Source organism: Panthera tigris, chromosome B3 (genome assembly GCF_018350195.1).
Source record: "Panthera tigris isolate Pti1 chromosome B3, P.tigris_Pti1_mat1.1, whole genome shotgun sequence".
NCBI lineage: Eukaryota > Metazoa > Chordata > Mammalia > Carnivora > Felidae > Panthera > Panthera tigris.
In genome coordinates, this window is record NC_056665.1 from 30,319,401 (window position 1) to 30,338,666 (window position 19,266).

At 38.9% G+C, this 19,266-nt stretch overlaps 1 protein-coding gene across 10 annotated transcripts in view; it reads right to left on the minus strand.

Annotated features, from left to right (window-relative positions):
• Nucleotides 1-19,266, minus strand: part of PEAK1 (pseudopodium enriched atypical kinase 1) — a 369,695-nt gene that overhangs the window by 292,398 nt on the left and 58,031 nt on the right. For 3 of the 10 annotated variants that reach the window (XM_042988336.1, XM_042988335.1, XM_042988333.1), the window contains exon 1: nt 19,008-19,140. The exons of the other annotated variants lie outside the window; for them this stretch is intronic. The gene's annotated coding sequence lies outside the window, so the exon portion shown is untranslated. Of the gene's footprint in view, nt 1-19,007; nt 19,141-19,266 lie in introns of those variants that run through there. 10 annotated transcript variants of the gene reach the window in all.

Sequence of the window (19,266 nt, forward strand, 5' to 3'; positions counted from 1 at the left end):
AAAACCGTAATCATTTTTGTTCTTCCCAACCGCAAGTGGGAGTTCAATGATGCAACCACAACACAGTTTCAATTGCATTAAATCATATGCCTAGAACAGTACAACATAATCCAGGCATTTTTAAAAGTTGAAATAATCCAACTAATTAACTAATTTTTGCTTCCTCTCTCAGTTTCCATGAAGAATTTAATGTGTTCTGCCTACTCAGAAAACAAACTTGAAGAAACCAAATGGCCCTTACCATTTCCAGATTTAAAATGGTAAGCTCGTGTAATACAAGTGCAAGAGCACTGTTTTGATTTTTTTTTAATGGGATAAACTTAAAATATGATAACTCTATGCATAGGAATGATATGTAGTAGTTAAAGAATGAGATAGAACTATATGGACATGGAAGATAGAATGCAGATCAACCAACATACGGAATCTATTAAAGAAAATACAGACACAAAATAAAACTACACACACACAGAATAAAAGATCTGGAAAGATATCAAACTGACTGGAGTGATTACTATTTATTGGGGTAAACAGAGGGAGAGATGCAGAAAGAATTTGGTTTCTCTTTCCATATACTGCTATCTTATTTGATTTCTCCTAAATATATTATTCATCTGTAATTTGTTTAATTAAAAACATTTTTAGGGGCGCCAGGGTGGCTCAGTCGGTTGAGTGTCTTACTCTTAATTTTGGTTCAGGTCATGATCCCAGGGTCGTGGGATCAAGCCCTGGGTTGGACTCTAGATTGAGTGTGAGCCTGCTTAAGATTCTCTCTCTCTTTCTCTCTCTCTCTTTCTCTCTCTCTCCCCCCCCCCACTCTGTCCCTCTCCCTCATTCATGCACTCTCTCTAAAATAAAAATTAAAAAATTTAAACAAACATTTTTAAAGAAACCGTCTCTAAAATCAGATAAACATTCAATATTTAGGATTTGGTCCTTAACTTCAAATACTACAACAAACAAAACTCTTGTTTGACCATAAGAGACTCTTAAATACTGAGAACAAACTGCGGGCTGATGTGGAGTAGGGGGGAGGGGAAAGTGGGTGATGGGCATAGAAGAGGGCACCTGTTGGGATGAGCACTGGGTGTTGTATGGAAACCAATTTGAAATAAATTATATTTAATAAAAAAAAAACTTGTTTGAATAATCAGAACACCTGACATAGCATTTAAGACCCAAAAAACACTTCTACAATTAAACATGAATCTGGAAAATTCAAATTCTAAAAGGAGTAGGTCAAAAGAAAGAAATCGTACACTTTCAAAATGCATATTCTAAGCCACAGGAACTAGATAATCTATAAACACTGCTTTCATACATACTCTGTAACTCATTTATTATAACTATGTTTTACAGATTAACCGCTCACACTATTCTCAAATTGCAAACTACCATCTCCAAAATAATCATATTACAAACATGAACAACTTTGTTTTCTTCCCTAAAGTTTTGCTATACATACCATTTCCTTTCCTCCAGAAGTTCAATTTGCTGTAAATTCAGTGGTTCAACTGTAGCACAAAACCTTAAAAATTTCCAGCCTTCTTGCTCTTAGTATTTCCCAAAAATGATACCCAAGGACCAGAAATTGAAATATCACCGTGAGAGTCAACCTGCACTAGTCACAATATAATTGTTAAGGGTATGAAAAGTACTTATGGAAGTAAAATCATGTCCCCTTTCTTGTGCTTCTTAAAAAACAAACAAACAAACAAACAAACAAACAAACAAACAAAACTCAATCCAAAAATTGTAGCTCATGGCTTACTAAATTCCCAAATCAGTTATGAACATACTTTTTTATTTTCCAGATTATTAGTCATTTCAACTTCAACCGTCAGATACTGACATGAAAGAACCAAAAATTAATGCAGAGCATATTGTCAATGCATGAGCAACAATGTGGTCTATATTAAAGGTGTCAGTTTTACTTTCCTAGGGAGCTTTTGCTGATATGGATTGGAATTTTTAAGGGCCTAATAATAAAAATTTTTCAGAATTAGATTACAATAAGTAGTCATGAGATCAACATCATCTTTAACCAATTTTGATTAGTATTTTCTAAGCTAAGAATGAGCAGATGTAAAATACATAAATAGCAGAAGTAAAGAAAAAGGACAAAGTTTAGATCCTTTTTTCCCTTGTGTCTGAGCAAATACCAAACAGGAAAATTCAGAATGGGATAGAAATAAGCAGAGGATTTTTTTTTTCTAATAGAATCACTTTTCAAAAATGAGTATCTAGCCTACACATCAGGGAGAAAGATCAACCAGGGGAAGAAAAAACCCAAGTTACCTCTTCCCTGCCTTTAATTGAGACCCATCATTTCATTCAATCAATAGATCACTCAGTTTTCATTCGGCCATATGCTCTACACTGTCACTGCATATCTCTTTCCTTAATATGTACTGTATTTCTTTCTTTCTTTTTTTAAGTTTATTTAAGTAATCTCTACACCCAATGTGGGGTTCAAACTGATGACCCTGAGATCAAGAGCCACATGCTCTTCCAACCAAGCCAGCCAGGCATCCTGTACTATATTTCTTGATTTTGACAATTTTAACATTTACTGTCATGTATAGAAAATGAAAAACAGAAAAGTCAAGTGTGATCTGATTATCCTTCTGTCACTAAATATCTAAAGATTCCCAAAGGTGTTGGTGAAAGTAGAAGTAGGGAAATATAATGAAAACAAAAACTGCCAACTACTCTCAGAGTGCATCATTTAGTTATTGTCCTAGCACACAGATAATATTCAGCTGGTTTCTCAAGTTCCTCACTCCCAGGAAACAATGAGGCATACTGTCATAATGCACATACTATTTTACATGAGACTGCTTACTTCATTCATAAGAGATAAAAGGAAGCCAGTTTATCAAAAAATATACCCTAAAAATGGGAAATATCCAAATTTTCAATTGCTACAGATGACTCAGTGAGTGGGCAGTTACAGAAACTCATAGCTGATGCTAGAAAAAGCTAATGTTTTCACGAAGATCACTTTGAAACACTGTTCTGGGTGCACATTATTTGCTCTTGCATTATAATTTTGTTTTACTTCCACACTAAGTATTTATGAAGTGCTGTATCCCTTCTGGAGGAAAAAGATGGAGTTTCTCCCATCATTATATAAATAAGAAAGCCATTCTTATTTGGGGCATTTTCTGATTACTAGACCACATTGCTGTAATTAAAATATTGCTACTTTGCCTCAACAATTTTGGTGTCCAATAAGCATGCATTTGTGTCTCAAATTGGCTGATTTTTAAGCTTATTATAAAGATAGAGCACAGCGGAAATAGTCTTGTCTATCTCTCAATAACTACAAAGAAATTATTAACTCTTTAAGCTAAACAGGTCAAGATATTTAAGTACTAGATGTCTTTTAAAAGTAGATTAATTACAACATATTTTTGAGATACACGTATTTACAGACAAGATCTGATAAATAAAATAATAATAAGTAAAAATAAAAATACAATATGCAATCCTATTTATTAGTTGTATGGGGAAATATTAATTATTACACTTATCATATTCCAAAGAATTAAATAAGAAGGGGCACCTGGGTGGTTTAGTCAGTTAAGTGCCTGACTCTTAATACTGACTCAGGTCATGATCTCACAGTTGTAAGATTGAGCTGCGCACTAAGCGTGGAGCCTGCTTGGGATTCTCTCTCTGCTCCTCCCCTGCATGCGCTCGTGCACTCTCTCTCTCTCAAGAAAAATAAACTTAAAAAAAAATAAATAAGAAGAAATAGCACAAACGAAGTAGACATAATACCTTCCACTCATAGCACTCTCAGTTTAGAAAGATCTTTACATATATTCAGACTTTGAAGACAATATTTATTGGGTGCTAGTGTGTAAGACCCTACAGTAAGTCCTAGGGACATAACGATGAATAAGACATGTTCCTTTATTCTCCATTAATCCTATTTGATAATCAAAATCATATTAAGAAAACAGGGCAAGATTATCTCCAGCCTACAGAACAAAATAAAGATTAGAAATATTAAGGAATTTTTTCACATGATCATAAGCTAAATTAAAAGCAAAGCTTGTTCTATACTCTTCTATTATACATTATATATTCACTAACCTTAGGTATCTTCCTGATCATGCCACATCTTTCTTATCATGCCACAAATTCATTTTAAAAAGAGGAAAATGATTTTAATTGCTACTGTTTCTTAAGAAACAGAAGATTATGGGGACTATGAGGATTACGATAAATGTGTGTGCATGTATACATAGCATATAACATACATAATTTATCTACACATATGTAATATGTACATGTGCATATGCGTTTGTTACTCCATACAAGTACTCTCTACAAGGAAGGATAAATATGTCCTCAGGTCTTCAACTACAAAGTGTACTCACAAACTCTTAGTTATCCAAAATCCTTGAAATATGGAATTGATCTTATTGGCCACTCTGAGAATTGCCACTGCTTAAGTATACCCAGTAAATCCTTACACGCCTACAAATTTAACATTATTCTGTGACATGAAGGTCCACAAATGTAGGAATATGTCATTTTATTAAGGCAAAGTTTTAAAATTTTGTAAGACACCAAAATAAGCGCTCAGCATCCCCAGTGCCACTTGGCTTTGTAGTTTACTTCTCATGCTAACCTAACCCCCTCCAGAGCACCTGCAAAGTGCTATTTTATTGCATTTTACGGGAGAAATTATATGCTCTAGGACTGTGATAATAGTAGCCACATATGCTACTGAGCACTCAAAATGTGGCTAGTCTGAATTGAGATGTGCTATAAGTAGAAAATATACACCAGATTTTGAAGACTTAGTAAGAAAAAAAAATTGTAAAACATCTCAATAATGTTATTACATTGAGTACCTGTTGCAATGATAATATTTTAATTATACCTAGACTAAATAAAATGCATCATTCAAATTAATTCCATCTGTTTCTTTGTAGTCTTAAAAATGTGGCTACTAGAAAATTTGAAATTACATATGTGGCATGCATTATTTCTTTTGAACAGCACCATTCTAAGATATGCCCAAGAGATCTGAGACACACTCCTTGAGACTATCAAGGGCCTATTCAACTAACGTATCCTGTATTATTGCCAGTTCTCAATCTCTCAGAAAGTGAGCATGGGATGGTAAAGAGTTAGGGTTTTTTGATGGCACAGGAAAATGTCCATAATATATTATCATAAAAAAAGCAAAATATGAGATAATTAAAAAGTAGGGATGCTTCAAACATGCATGTAAGCCATTCAAATTAAGTTTAACAATATGAAAAAGAGAAAAATATCAATTCCTCTAAAAGAAAAGCATCTCCTATAGTGAGCACAATCTCCTGTCTCCTCGGCCAGTCTCAGCTCCTACGTGCCTCTCACAGTATGACCAGCTTACTGTACTGACTATAACTGACACATAAAGCGTATCTCTACTGTCCACAGTATGATGTCAGCTAGGCATTATGAAATACATATGCACACAAAAAAATAGGGGAAAAGGCACCAAATTATTAGTACTGGTTATCTCTGGATGGCAGAATAGCAGATTTCCTACTTTTAACGTACCCTATATTTTTCCAATTTTTTCTACAATAAAAGTTAACTTTTCCCTATCATAAAAGCTAGTAATTTTTAACGATGTGTAGTTTGATAGCTAGTAAAGAGTTAAAGATAAAAAGGACAAAGAGAATTAGAGGGAAATCATTCTATACAGGACTCAGTCTCCTGGTCAGCCAACCAGTCCATGAAAACCCAGACCACACAGTCCAATAGGAGATAGAGATAACATTCATGCAGCTACAAAGCCCTGAAAAGTATTTGTCTTTTACAAAAGAATACAAAATACAACCTTCTCTAGATGACAAGATTTTTTGCTAGACTTCCAGAGTATAAAACTGAGAACAGAACTACAAGTTGCATTTATAATAATAGGATTCAAATTGTTTTTAATTTTATTTATTTATTTTGAGAGACAGAGAGAAAGGCAGAGAGAAATGGAGATAGAGAATCCCAAGCAGGCTCCATGACATCAGCGTGGAGCCTGATGTGGCGCTCAGTCTCACAAACCACAAGACCATGACCTGAGCCAAAATCCAGAGCAGGAGGCTTAACCCACTGAGCCACCCAAACACCCCTATAATAGGATTCAAATTTTATTTGCTTATGTTTAATAAACATATTCATGTGAAATAAAATCTAAGTCAATAATTAAAGTTCAACTCCCTAAATTAGGAACTACTGTATTTATAAATTATTTCTATGCTACTGATAGTGCAATTTACATATGCACTAAAGGTATCATTCCATAAGTTATATTTGTATGGGAAGGAGTATATTAAGAAACAATGTAAACTTGTTCTTACACTGTATAGAAGGAAAGAGGTTATCAAACCACAAGGTTCTCTTCTGGACTTCTCATCACTCTTTACATTATTATACTAACTGCTTACATTACATTAACTTCCTTACTGAATGTGGAAACCAACCACCTCTTTTAACTTCAGGATGAATAGTTGAATTAAGATCTGGCAGTCTACCTGCAATATTTTGTTATGAGGTTTAACACTGCAAATACAGCCAGTCTCTGATAGGTAAATGCCGAAAAACAGTCTGGGGACATTGCTGCTAAAAGAATTTCCAAGTCAAGGAGAGAACTGGCATTAGGAAAATACTTTTTTATTGCTTCTCCAATGCCTTAAATCATCTTTCACACAAACTCCCACAATTACTCCTACTTCATACCCAAATAAAATCTATAAAAACTGCTGCACACCTGGGAAGAAGGCAGTTTCTCAGCATTTAAAATATTCAACTCAGTGTTCCAAAATATTGAAGAAGCATACCGTGGCATCTTCCCTTGTAGTAACAAAAGTAACTGAATCTACTTTGCAAATTCTGGGAGGGTTGGGGCGCCTGGGTGGCGCAGTCGGTTGGGCGTCCGACTTCAGCCAGGTCACGATCTCGCAGTCCGTGAGTTCGAGCCCCGCGTCAGGCTCTGGGCTGATGGCTCAGAGCCTGGAGCCTGTTTCCGATTCTGTGTCTCCCTCTCTCTCTCTGCCCCTCCCCCGTTCATGCTCTGTCTCTCTCTGTCCCAAAAATAAATAAATGTTGAAAAAAAAAAATTTAAAAAAAAAAAAAAATTCTGGGAGGGTGAGGGGGTTAGACTAACTTTAAACAATGAAAAGTACTTCCGTCATATAAAGGATTTATGAGAAAAACAGGTTTCCTGTTTTCCTGTTTGGTTCATCAATGGAACCAAAGAAACTCAGGAAGGTAGAGGTAGGAGAGTAAGAGAAAAACTTGTGGATTAAACTGTAAATACACTGAAGTTAAAATCTTTCATTAATTTTTAAATATTTCTACCATCCTTTATTTTATTCAACAAATACATGATACTTCCTATGCCCCAGGCATTATTTTAAGCACTTTGTAAGTATTAGCTCATTAAAAAAACCCTTTGGGGGTGCCTGGGTGGCTCCGTTGGTTACTCGAGCAACTTCAGCTCAGGTCATGATCTCGTGGTTTATGAGTTCAAGCCCCACGTCGGGCTCTGTGCTGATAGCTCAGAGCCTGAAACCTGCTTCAGATTCTGTGTCTCCCTCTCTCTCTGCCCTTCCCCCACTCACATTCTGTCTCTCCTTCCTTCAAAAATAAATAAACATTAAAAAACAAAACAAAAACACCTTTGACTTTGGTACTATCATCATGCCCATTTTACAGATAAGAACACTAAGGCATAGAGAAGTAAAGTAACTTTCCCAAGATCACACAGCTAGTTAAGTGGCAGAGCTGAGATTCAATCCCAGGCAGTGTGGGTCTAGAATCCATGCTCTTGACCATAATGCAATGCTGACTCTGAAAAAGTAATTATGTTCTCGAAAGCCCATTTCTAACTTATAGTTACATATTTCATAAAAATCTGATAAACAAATTAAGAGGAAAAAAATGGAGATAGCAAAAGAGTGGAAACCCTATTTTTCATAGTTCTAATACATCACTATGAATAATATATTGATATACTTCACATCAGCCTTTTTTCTTTTTTCACAAAGGATTTTTTTTTCTCCTTTAATTATCACTCAGCGCACATGATTTGCTAGAAAAGGAAAAACTTTAAGATACTAGTCTCTCAGTATTTTTAGAATAACAGTTAAAATTAATTAAACACTTATATATCAAAACATTTACATGCTTGCTATCTATTACTTCACTTCACAAGTAGGTATAAATAGTCCTCATTTTACAAATGAGGAAGCCTAAGAATAGTTAAGAAACAAACTTAACGTCAAACATCTAGTATGTAGTTAAGCCAGGATTCAAATTCAAGCAGTGTGACTCCTGAACTAGAACTCTACTGCTAGAGGGTAGGATTGCGGGCTACTTAAAAAGCAGTGATCATGCTTTTACAGAGTAGTATTATTTGTCTTAGTCTAAAACAAAGATGTTACCATACAGATTTATTTTACCTTGCCCTAATTGTGACTTAGACAAACCAAAGTTTTTAGTATCCTAAGTCTTCTTGAACAAGCTAAGTAACTCTTCATGTCTTACCTCATGCCTGCAAGTATCATACGTACTTCCTTCACCCAACAATCATTTGAGTATCCATTATGCACTAGGTACCATGCTAATAAGACACCAAATTGGCAAAGTTGTTATGCATTTATATATATCGGTGTGTTGTATCTATTAGTTGTGAGAAACTTAAGCATACTTATATGCTGAGTGGAAAGAGACTCTGCCTTAGGTGCCAATCAATTCGGTGGAATAAATGAGAATAGAATCCTGCAATTCTCTGCCCCTTATTCTATAAAGTAGATAAATCCATTTTTTCTTACAATTCCTTCAGAGTGACTGAGAAATAATTACTCAATAGGTATGATTAATCTGTCTCATTCTATACTACCTCATCAGCAGGCAATGAAAGCCTATCCATTTTTAGTACAAAGGAGATGAAATTAAAATATTTTACTAAAAACCTCAGTTTAGCAGGTTATAAGTTTAAATTACTTTTAAAGTTCTATAAATGTATTTTGGGTATGACCTTAATAACCAAATGATAAATGGGAATGTCTAAGGCCATCATAGAAAGCAGCAGTCAAAAATTAAGCATGTTCATAGAAGAAGGTAAGGTGGCCATTGCTGCTTGATTTTACACGGAAACACTTTATTTTAAGCAGGCCTGAGTTGAACCCCACTGATTTTGAAAAGGCAACAGAAAGCCAAAAGTTAAAAAGTAAAGTGCAGCAGAAACCCTAACCAGTTCACTGAGTGGCTTCATTGATAGCCAACAACTATAGGCACCAATTACCATCCCCAAAACCTTATAATGGCAGGGAACCAAGAGCAGAAGAACCTAAGAAACCAAGGTCAACACATGGAGGAGCTTCTGCTTGTTGGTAATTACTAGTTGTGTGCATGACGCCCTGATGAGTTTCCTGACCGGCACGCGCTTATTACATTAATGTCTACATGGAGCTGGCGTACATGAGTTTGGCTCTTATGCCCATGTCGTCTAACAAGCTTCTCTAGGATGTTGTATCTATACTATCATCCAGTATTTGTCTTCCACTGCTAGTCTTTTTAAGTCTGAAATTTGTCTCATCCTAGATTGTAAATTTATGGAAGAAGGGAGCAAGGTTAACCCCAAAACAGTTCGGTGCCTTGAAAATAATACATATTGAATAAGTGCTCATTACTGATGGATATGGAATCTACCCTATAGCCACATCCTAATCCTTATCATTTTGCAGAACTAATCCTCCTCATCTCTCTGACCAGTAGGTCCCAGGGGTCAGTCCTTGAACTTCTCTATCAACACTCACTCCTCAGGCAATTTCACCTATACAGACAATTCCCAAATGTATGCAACTTGGACCATTCTCTGAACTTCAGATTCATTTGTTCAACTGCTGACTTGACATCTCTATTAGTATGTCTATTAGACATCTCAAAAACCTAGGCAGTCTGGAAAAGAATTCCTGAACTCTCCCCAGAAATCTGCTCTGCCCACAGTCTTCACATCTCTGCTAATGACATCTCCATCCTTCCCTTTCTCAAGCCAAAAACCATGGAGTCATCCTTGACAACTCTCTTTTCACATTCCACATCCAATCCATCAGCAAATATAGTTGGATCAAAACATATCCAATTGGAGTCACATAAGTATAAAATGCCTGCCTATTTTTATATACAGAAATAAATATAGATATGTGTGGATGCAGATTAGTATACATACACGTATTTCCTAGCTCGCTGTCCACTGAGCGTGGCTAGAAGCAGTGACATTCCAATAACAACAAGCACACCTACCACCCAGATCTTGGCCTCCAAATACCACTCTCTGATAAAAGGAACCACAGCTTCTTAAAAAAATGAGTCTAGGGATGCTGCAGGAAAAATACACAACAAGCCTGAAGCATCTAGTAGTACTAGAGAATAAAGACATGTACGTGTACACACACAAAGGATAGAAGAATGTCAAAGGACACAGAGTCAACCTAAAAGAGATCTCAATGGCCAAAGCTAGAATAATTTGGGCAATAAAATAAATAACGTTAGCACTGCACTATAACCCTAACAATAAAATAAATGTCCATGAATTGAAACTGATATCAATGATTAAATAGGTAGATAGAAAAATAGAGAAGGAATAAGCCTTCCTTACAAAAGAATTCCAGTTAATAAATACAGAAAAAATAAGAGAAATAAAGAAGCACTTTTAGAATACCATAGCCATAATTACTGCAGGCATAATCTACAGATGAATGCTAAAATTAGTGAGCAGAAACAGGATACTGGCAAAGCCTCTAAGTATCCACCCCAAAATATTTACCAATTACTGTAGTGGTTTTAATATATGTCCATAAATTCTTTGATTCTCCTCCTCTAGGAAGTGGGAGTTTCATTCCCCTCCCCTTGAGTGTGGGCTGGTCTTAGCAACTTGCTTCTAATGAACAGAGTACAGAAAGGGAAAAATAACTTTCCAGGGGAGAAATTTGCCAGAAAACACCTTAACAAAATGATCATCAGTGATGTCGCGTTGGTATCATGCATCTCCTAAGAGCACTTCACTTTTTTTCAATGTTTATTTATTTTGAGAGAGAGAAAAAGGGAGAGAGCACACATGTGTGTGCACACACATGCATGAGCTGGAGAGGGGGCAGAGAGAGAGAGAGAGAGGGAGAAAGAATTTCCTAAGCAGGCTCCGTGCAGTCAGCACATGGAGCCTGACTCAGGGCTCAATCTCACGAACTGTGAGATCATGACCTGGGCCAAATCAAGAGTCAGATGCTTAACCGACTGAGCCACCCAGGTGCCCCAAAAGGGCCCTTCACTTTTATGGTATTCTTACCCCCAAAATCCATAACCCCATTTAAATGAGAAAACATCAGACAAATCCAAATGGAGGAACGGTCTACAAAATACCTAACTAGTACTCTTTAAAAGTATAAGGTCATAAAAGAAAAGACCAAGAAACTATCATACACTAGAAGAGATAAAGGAGACTTGACAATCAAAAGCATTGTAGTATCCTGGTTTGCATATGGAATGGAAAAAGGTTATTAGTGGAAAAACTGGTAAAATACAAGTAAAATTAGGAGTTCGGTTGAGCATTGTAGGACTGTTAATTTCTCAGCTTGATGAATGGTTATGTAAGATGTTAATATTAGGGGAAACAGGGTGAAGGGTATTTGGAAGTAGTTCTTAATAGAAGCAATTTTGCCCCATAAGAACCATTGGGCAATGTCTGGAAACATTTTTTTTTTTTTAATGTTTGTTTACCTTTGAGAAGAGAGAGCCTGAGTGTGAGCAGGGGCAGGGCAGAGAGAGGGAGACACAGAATCCAAAGCAGGGTCCAGGCTCTTAGCCATCAGCACAGAGCCTGACATGGGGCTCAAACTCCCAAACCGCGAGGTCACAACCTGAGTTGAAGTCAGACGCTTAACTGACTAAGCCACCCAGGCACCCTTGGAAACATCTTTTGATTGTTACTGCTGGGGGGATGGTAGTAGCATCTAGTGGATAAAGGCCAGGGATGCTACATAACATACTACTGCACAGGGCAAAACCCAGCGACAAAGGATTATCTAGTCCAAAATGTCAATAGTGCAGATGTAGAGAAACACCAGTTTAAGGAAACTCTATGTACTATCTCTGCAACTGTTCTGTAACTCTCACAGATCCAATCGCTTCTCATCAATTCCCAGGTCCAAGACAGCACTATCTCCCAACTTCATATTTTGGAAAGCCTCCTAACTGGTCCTCTTGGCTTTACTCTGTACCTCAGACTACTTTCAACACAGTGGCTCAGAGTGAAGCATTTAAAGCATAAATCCAATCATGCCATTCCTTTGCTCAAAATCCTGTAATAGTTTCCATCTCACAAAGTAAACATCCAAGTGCTTACAAAGGCCTACAGGTTCTATGAAATTCGGACCCAGTCATCTCTGTGGCCTCACCACCTTCTTCTCTTCTATTCACTCCAGTCCAGGCCCACTGGCCTCCAAGAGCTCAGAGAATACAACAAGCACACCTCTGCTTCGGGGCCAATGCAAAATGTTTCTTCCACCTAGTATGCCCCTTACTTCTTTCAAGTTTTTGCTCACTTTTCACCAAGTCTTTCTCAGACATCCTTTTCAAAAGTGCACATACCTGGGGTGCCTGGGTAGTTCAGTCGGTTGAATGTCCAACTTTGGCTCAGGTCATGATGTCACAGCTGATGAGTTCAAGTCCCATGTTGGGCTCTGTGCAGATAGCTGCTTCAAATTCTGTGTCTCCCTCTCTCTGTCCCTCCCCTGCTCGCACTGTGTCTCCCTCTCTCTCAAAAATAAATATTTTTTTTAATTAATAAATAAATTTTAAAAAGTGAACATACCCTATGGCATTCCTGTCCCTCTTGCCTGCTTTTTCTCCACAGCACTTATCTATCACCTTCTGATACTCTCACTTACTTATTTTGTTTAATGTCTGTCTCACACTCTCTAGAATGTAAGATCCATGAAGGCAAGAATTCTGTGTGTTTGGTTCACTATTGTAACCTGTGCACCTAGAATAATGCCTGGCACGTGTACTAAATGGTCAACAAACATTTGTTAAATGAATGATCAGCTCTGAAATCCTAAATTAAATATCCCAGTGTCTTTGCACCACTTTTCACCACTACTGCATCTTCTGTCTTATCTCCTTACTTGAGATGAATATGATTTGGGGGCACCTGCCTGGTTCAGTGGGTGGAACATGCAACTCTTGATCTGGGGGTTGTGAGCTCAAGCCCCCCACTAGGCCTAGAGCTTACTTAAAAAATAAAAATTCAAAAGAAGAAAACAAAGGAGGGGGAGTAAGTGGAGGATATGATTTGGAGAAAAAAGAATGAATGGGCTTTGCATCATGGTTTCATCACTTGATAGTGTATGTTTCTGGACAGATTATTTAACCTCTCTAATCCTGTTTCTTCATGTCACAGAGAATGACAAAGGGAAGACTGTAAGATTAGTAACACATTGTACAGTAAGTGTTAGAATTAGAAATAAAGTGTTAAAGTGTCTAGCATATAGAAGGTACTCCATAAATAAAAGCTAATATTATCGCTTCCTCCTCACTAGCTCTTTAGCTTCACAATGACATCTATCTAGCTGTTCACGCCCTTTGTTTTCTCCTAATTGAATCACCCCTTCCAGGCTTCCTGTTGATGATCCAGCCTGGACTCCACAGTTCCTTGATTTAGTAACAATCCTCAATATCTCTAATTTCCTTGTCCTTTAGGAATCTCTCCCAAGCAGGCATCTGCAAAGCAATAACAGCCTGGGCTCCGGTACTGAACTACCAGGCTTTGAACTCTAGCTGTTCATCTTATAATCAAGATTAACAGTAGGAACCTTACGAGTTCTTGGGAGTATTAAATGGTTTCCTTCAGCTATACCCAGAGTGATCATGCTGGAGAAAACAATCAAACAACCATGCAAACTGTTGCCTCTACAAATCCAAGGTGTACAATTTCAAACGGGCCCTCCAATGATGCCTAACAACGCTTCTTCACTTTCTTAGTCATGTGTGTATCTGTGTGTACGCCCCTCTCTTGCTCCTCCTCCCCAGAGCCCTCACATTCCCTTGGAAGCTGTTATAAAATCACATACCTTTTTTTTTTTTTTTTTTTTTTTTTTTAACTCACACACACTTTGTAAGAACTCCTATTCTACCACATTCTCCTTCACTCTTAGCAGGTACTCAAAAATGATACATGTCATCAACTCATTCTCCTTCCTGCCCTTGTCAGTTACAAACTTTACCTCCTTCCTTTTGGCTCACTGGGGAAAGGAAAATCATCTCCTACCCAAAGCCAATTTCTCTACCTATGCCTTGGATCCCATCCCCTCCTATTGCTTCCAAATCCTTGGCCTAATCAATCATCTCTCTCCCCCTCCCCACCCACCCATTTCTCCCCAACTGTAGTTCTTTTCCATTCCACAGAAATGTGCACAAGAGTCTCTCAATTTAAAAAAAAAAAATTATATTTTTATTTTATTTTTGAGAGAGAGACAGAGTGCGAGTGGAGGGAGGGGCAGAGAGAGAAGGAGACACAGAATCTGAAGCAGGCTCCAGGCTCTGAGCTGTCAGCAGAGAGCCCAATGGGGGGCTCAAACTCAAGAGACAGTGAGATCATGACAGGAGCCGAAGTGGGACACCCAACCGACTGAGCCACCCAGGCTCCCCAAGATCCTCTCAATTTAAAAAGGGAAGGGGAATAAACTTCTCTAAATCCCTTCCATCTCCCTCCACCTATACTCTCCTTTCAGTTCTGTGTTGAAAACACTGTATTAGCCCTTAATTAGCTAATTAATGCTTAATTAGCTAAGCATCTGTCATTCACTCTTCAACCCCCTAAACGCATTACAGTGTAGCTACCTGCACTTACTGAAGTTACAAGTGACAATCATCAAGTCTCAGAGATTTTATTCAGCCCTTACCTTTTTTGGCCTTTTCATGGCGGGATACAGTGTTGACCACTTCTAGTCCTTGAAATATTCTCCTCCCTCAGCTTCTGTGACAAATCTCTCATAGCTTCCTTTTTTCATCTTTGGTCAGTCTGGCACAGATGGTTGGCTTCTTTCTCTTCAGTTGCCTGCCCCATTCAGTAGCTCACCACATAAATGTGGGAATCATCCTAAATCTTCAACCTTGCTCAACTCCATAATCTGATTATGTACCCTGAACTGCTGATAATATAATATTTCCTAAATCTCTCATATACCCACTCCTTGCTTTATATCCCTCATCCTTTCTCAACAAGAGTGGCTGGCTTCCTAACTGACCTTACTTCCAGTTTTGCCCTTCTCTAATCCAGCATTCACTTCATTGACAACATGATAGGTCTAAAACACAAACCTGATTCCATCACAACATTTTTTCCCCACTAAATCCTCACAGCCTTCAGGATACAGTTAAAGCTTCTTAACATGGTTCATAAGGCATTCAGTATTTTGGCTTCTGGCCCTTGTTCTAAAACTGTACTGTCTTCCTGTGGCTACTGAGTACTTGAATGTGACTAGTCTAAACTTAAGATGTGCTTTAAATGTAAAATACAGGGGTGCCTAGGTGACTCAGACAGTTAAACGTCTGACTTTGACTCAGGTCTGATCTCATGGTTCTTGGGATCAAGCCCCATGTCAGGCTCTGCACTGATAGTGCAAAGCCTCCTTGGGATTCTCTCTCTCTCTCTCTCTCTCTCTGCCCCTCCCCTTGTGCTTTTTCTCTCTCTCAAAATAAATAAGTAAACTTTAAAGTAAATAAATAAATGTAAAATACATACCAGATTCCAAAGACTTAGTATGAAAAGGGAGATGTCAAATATTTCAATAATACTTTCAAAATACTGATCATGTGTTCAAATGATAATATTCTAGCTATATCAAATTAAATAACATATTATTAATATTGTATTATTATTACAGTGTATTGTTAAAAGTAAATAACATTTTATTTTTTTAATGCAGCTACTAGAAAATTCAAAAATACATATGACATATTTGTGGCTCCTATTATATTTTTATAGGACAGTGCTAGTCCAAACTGTCCTTTCCCTCTTTTCTGTCCTTTCTCTGAACCTAGTTAAGTCCTATTTTTGAAGATTAGCTCAGGGAATCCACAGGGATGCATTTCAGGACTGCCCCTCCCCAAAACCCCAAGTCTTAGTCAACTACCCCTCCTGTTGCTTCCATCCATAGGAATCTACTTACTCCTGTGTCATATATCACATCACATTGTTAATTATCAGTTATCCACTATCTTCTCCTCCTAAACTGTACCCTGCTTGCAAAAAGGAATATCATTCTACATATTCTCAGGGTCCACCATGCCTAACACTTAAAAGGCAATCGAAATATTTGTCAAATAAATACGAACTATCTATTCTTGGCCTCAAAGTTCTTAGAATTTCTAGTTCTTCAATGAAAACAAACCAGCAGTGAAGGAGCCTAGACTTTCAAAGGAGCTCTAGTAATGAAAGGACTGGGGTGGTGGCGAGGAGTAGGAATTAAAGAGAGAACAGCAATGAGAAAGTAAAGCTGATCACACATGTCTGCCTCTTACAGTGAAAATAGGGATTCGCAGCAGTGATATGGAACCTTGAACTCACACTTTGCATGCCAGGGGCCACAGTTTGGTTCCTAAATTACTTAAACAGCCCATCTAACAAAAGAGTATGATTTGGCAGGTTTCAACACAAACAGCGAGAGCCCAGCACCTGTTCCACTTAAACAGCACATCATTACAGTTAAAAACAACAACAAATCTCTCTCATGAAGCAAATGCTAATCTCATGATGCTTCACCATGGAGCAATTTAGAAGAGTTATTATATGAAATGTGCCAAAGCATGAATTTATGGCTGATGCTTATTTGGCAAATATGGTTGGCACTGCTAGATGTTGAAAAACATGTATGCAAATAAGCAAATAAAAGTTTTTAAGCCCTCAGACTTAAATATTTACATTACCATAAATGTACAAAGATAAATGTTTATATGAGTACACATATAATGCATTCCAGGAACATTTTTTAATGTGATTGTCAGAAACAGTTATGAAGTGGCATTATTTCTTTATGGGCCTCAGGATAGGCTTTTAAAAACAAATTCTGACAGAATGTTAATGGGGTACAAACATTAGTGAGGAAGTTTCTCTGTACTATCCCTGGGTAAAATGAATACTCGTGTCATAACAGTTGAAAGCAATCATATCTTTTCCTTTCACCAAACTATTTTCTTCCCATCCTGGAACCCAGCCAAACATAAATATCAGCCCCTAAATGGGGGGTAGAAGATGGAAAGGAACATCACACATCACAAAGCCTTAAAGAAAATAATTTGACATTTTTTCCCACATAATATAATCAACTTGAAGTCTCCAAAATAAAGACATGATAAAATATTTCCCCCCTGACAGCTATGGAAAGATGTTTGTTTTTTCACATAGTTTGTGAGTTGGTCATAGCCAAAACTCACTAGCAATGGTATGAATTCTGCTTCCATTGTTAACTATTAATCTCTGGGCTGAAGCTGTAACTCCCATCTTTGAAGCCAAGAAAATGTACCATATCAGCCATTATAGTTTACTAAACGAGTCACCAAAGGGAAGAAGTGCCAGGCACTTCAGAAAGTAATTAAGGCAGCCAGTGAATTGAGCTATCTAGAAATGCTGTGAAATTACAGAAGCCATCATGAAGCAAGTATCCAAGATTGCTCATGGAAAGTTTTACCCCTGTGCATAATTCACGTTTTTCACTTCCACACTGCGGAGAGCAATATGGGTTCTCCCACTACACACATTTCTACATCATTTCATTTATCAGGGGGAAAAAATTAAAAAGCTGTAGCTGAACAAAAATCAGTACGCAGGCCCAAAACAGAATCCTCAAGGCAAACCCAATTCAGGTGAAAAGCTGTTGACATACATCATCCAATGACCTAAAAGTAGCCTTTTATGTAAGTCTCCAAATATTTAATTCAACATAGAACCTTACCATATTTAACAGAAGCAGAAGAAAAATGTATTAGCTTTTCTATAGCAAAGCCAATAAAGATGAAATCATAGTTTTCTTTTAACTCGTCACTATCCTCTCAACGCCAGCCTTCTAATAACTCCATTCCAAAGCTCTCAAATTCTTAAACTTGGATATTGAAAACAAACAAACAAACAAACAAACAAACCGGATTGCAAAAAGTAACATTTAAAGGTGGGAAAGCTCCTCTTTCCTGTCGCTCTCAGCAGTCTTTAAGGTTGTCAAAGGAAGAAAAAAAATTAAATTCTCAGACGGATGGTGCAGGAGACGGGGCGGGGGAGGGAAGGGGGTTCAGACCGCTAGTCCTCAACGCGGGAGGTAAGGAAAGTAGCAAGAACGGATGAGTCAAAGGGCAAAGGAGAAACAAATTGACCAACCGAACCACTGAAAATCCCCAAACAACCGAGCAAACCCGCACGTTAGCGGGCTCACAAGCCGCAGGGCCAAGTTGAATAGGAAAGAGCCGTGGGGTTTCGTCCTGGCGCGGTTGGCGAGCCTGCGCCGGATCCTCCTGGGTTGGGAGCGGGATGACCGTGTAGACTGAAGAACGAGAAGCCCTTCCTGCCCCACTGCATCCAGCTCTCTACAGGCTTCACTTTCTCCAGCAGCCTCCCAGCCGCGCCCGGGGGCGTCCCTCGTCTCCAGGTCCCAAGTTTCCCTCCTCTGGGGGGCGCCGAGCTACCGGGGCCCCAGCCGCCACGGGAGAGGGCGGGGGCGGGAGCGGGGGGCGCCAGAGGGCCCGGGGGCGGCGGGGCGCGGGGGTGACCGGAGATCCCGCGCCTGGCGGACGCACCCACCGCCTGGGCCCCCGCGGCGGCGCCTCTCGACCCTGCGCCGCCCCCCCTCCATTCTCCCAGGTCAGCGCCCTCACCCCAGGACGACCGTGGTCCCACAAATCGGCGCGAGAGAAGGGAACAGAGGGGACGCGGGCAGCCCTGCCCCCGTTACCTGAAAGGAGCACATGCCGCTGTGGTGACCACCATTGCCGGCCGTCCCGTCCCCTTCCTGGTGACCAGGGCCGCCGCCACCGAGCAACTGACACTGACTAACAAGTAACTAACTACTCGCCGCCGCCGAGTCGGCCGCGCGCTCCCGGCCGCCCGCCCAGCCCACCAGCCTGCCCGCCTCCTCCCAGCCCCGCGCGCCGCCCCTCCGCGCGCACACTCTCCTTGACGAGCGAGCGCGCGCGCGCGCACGAGCCCTCGGT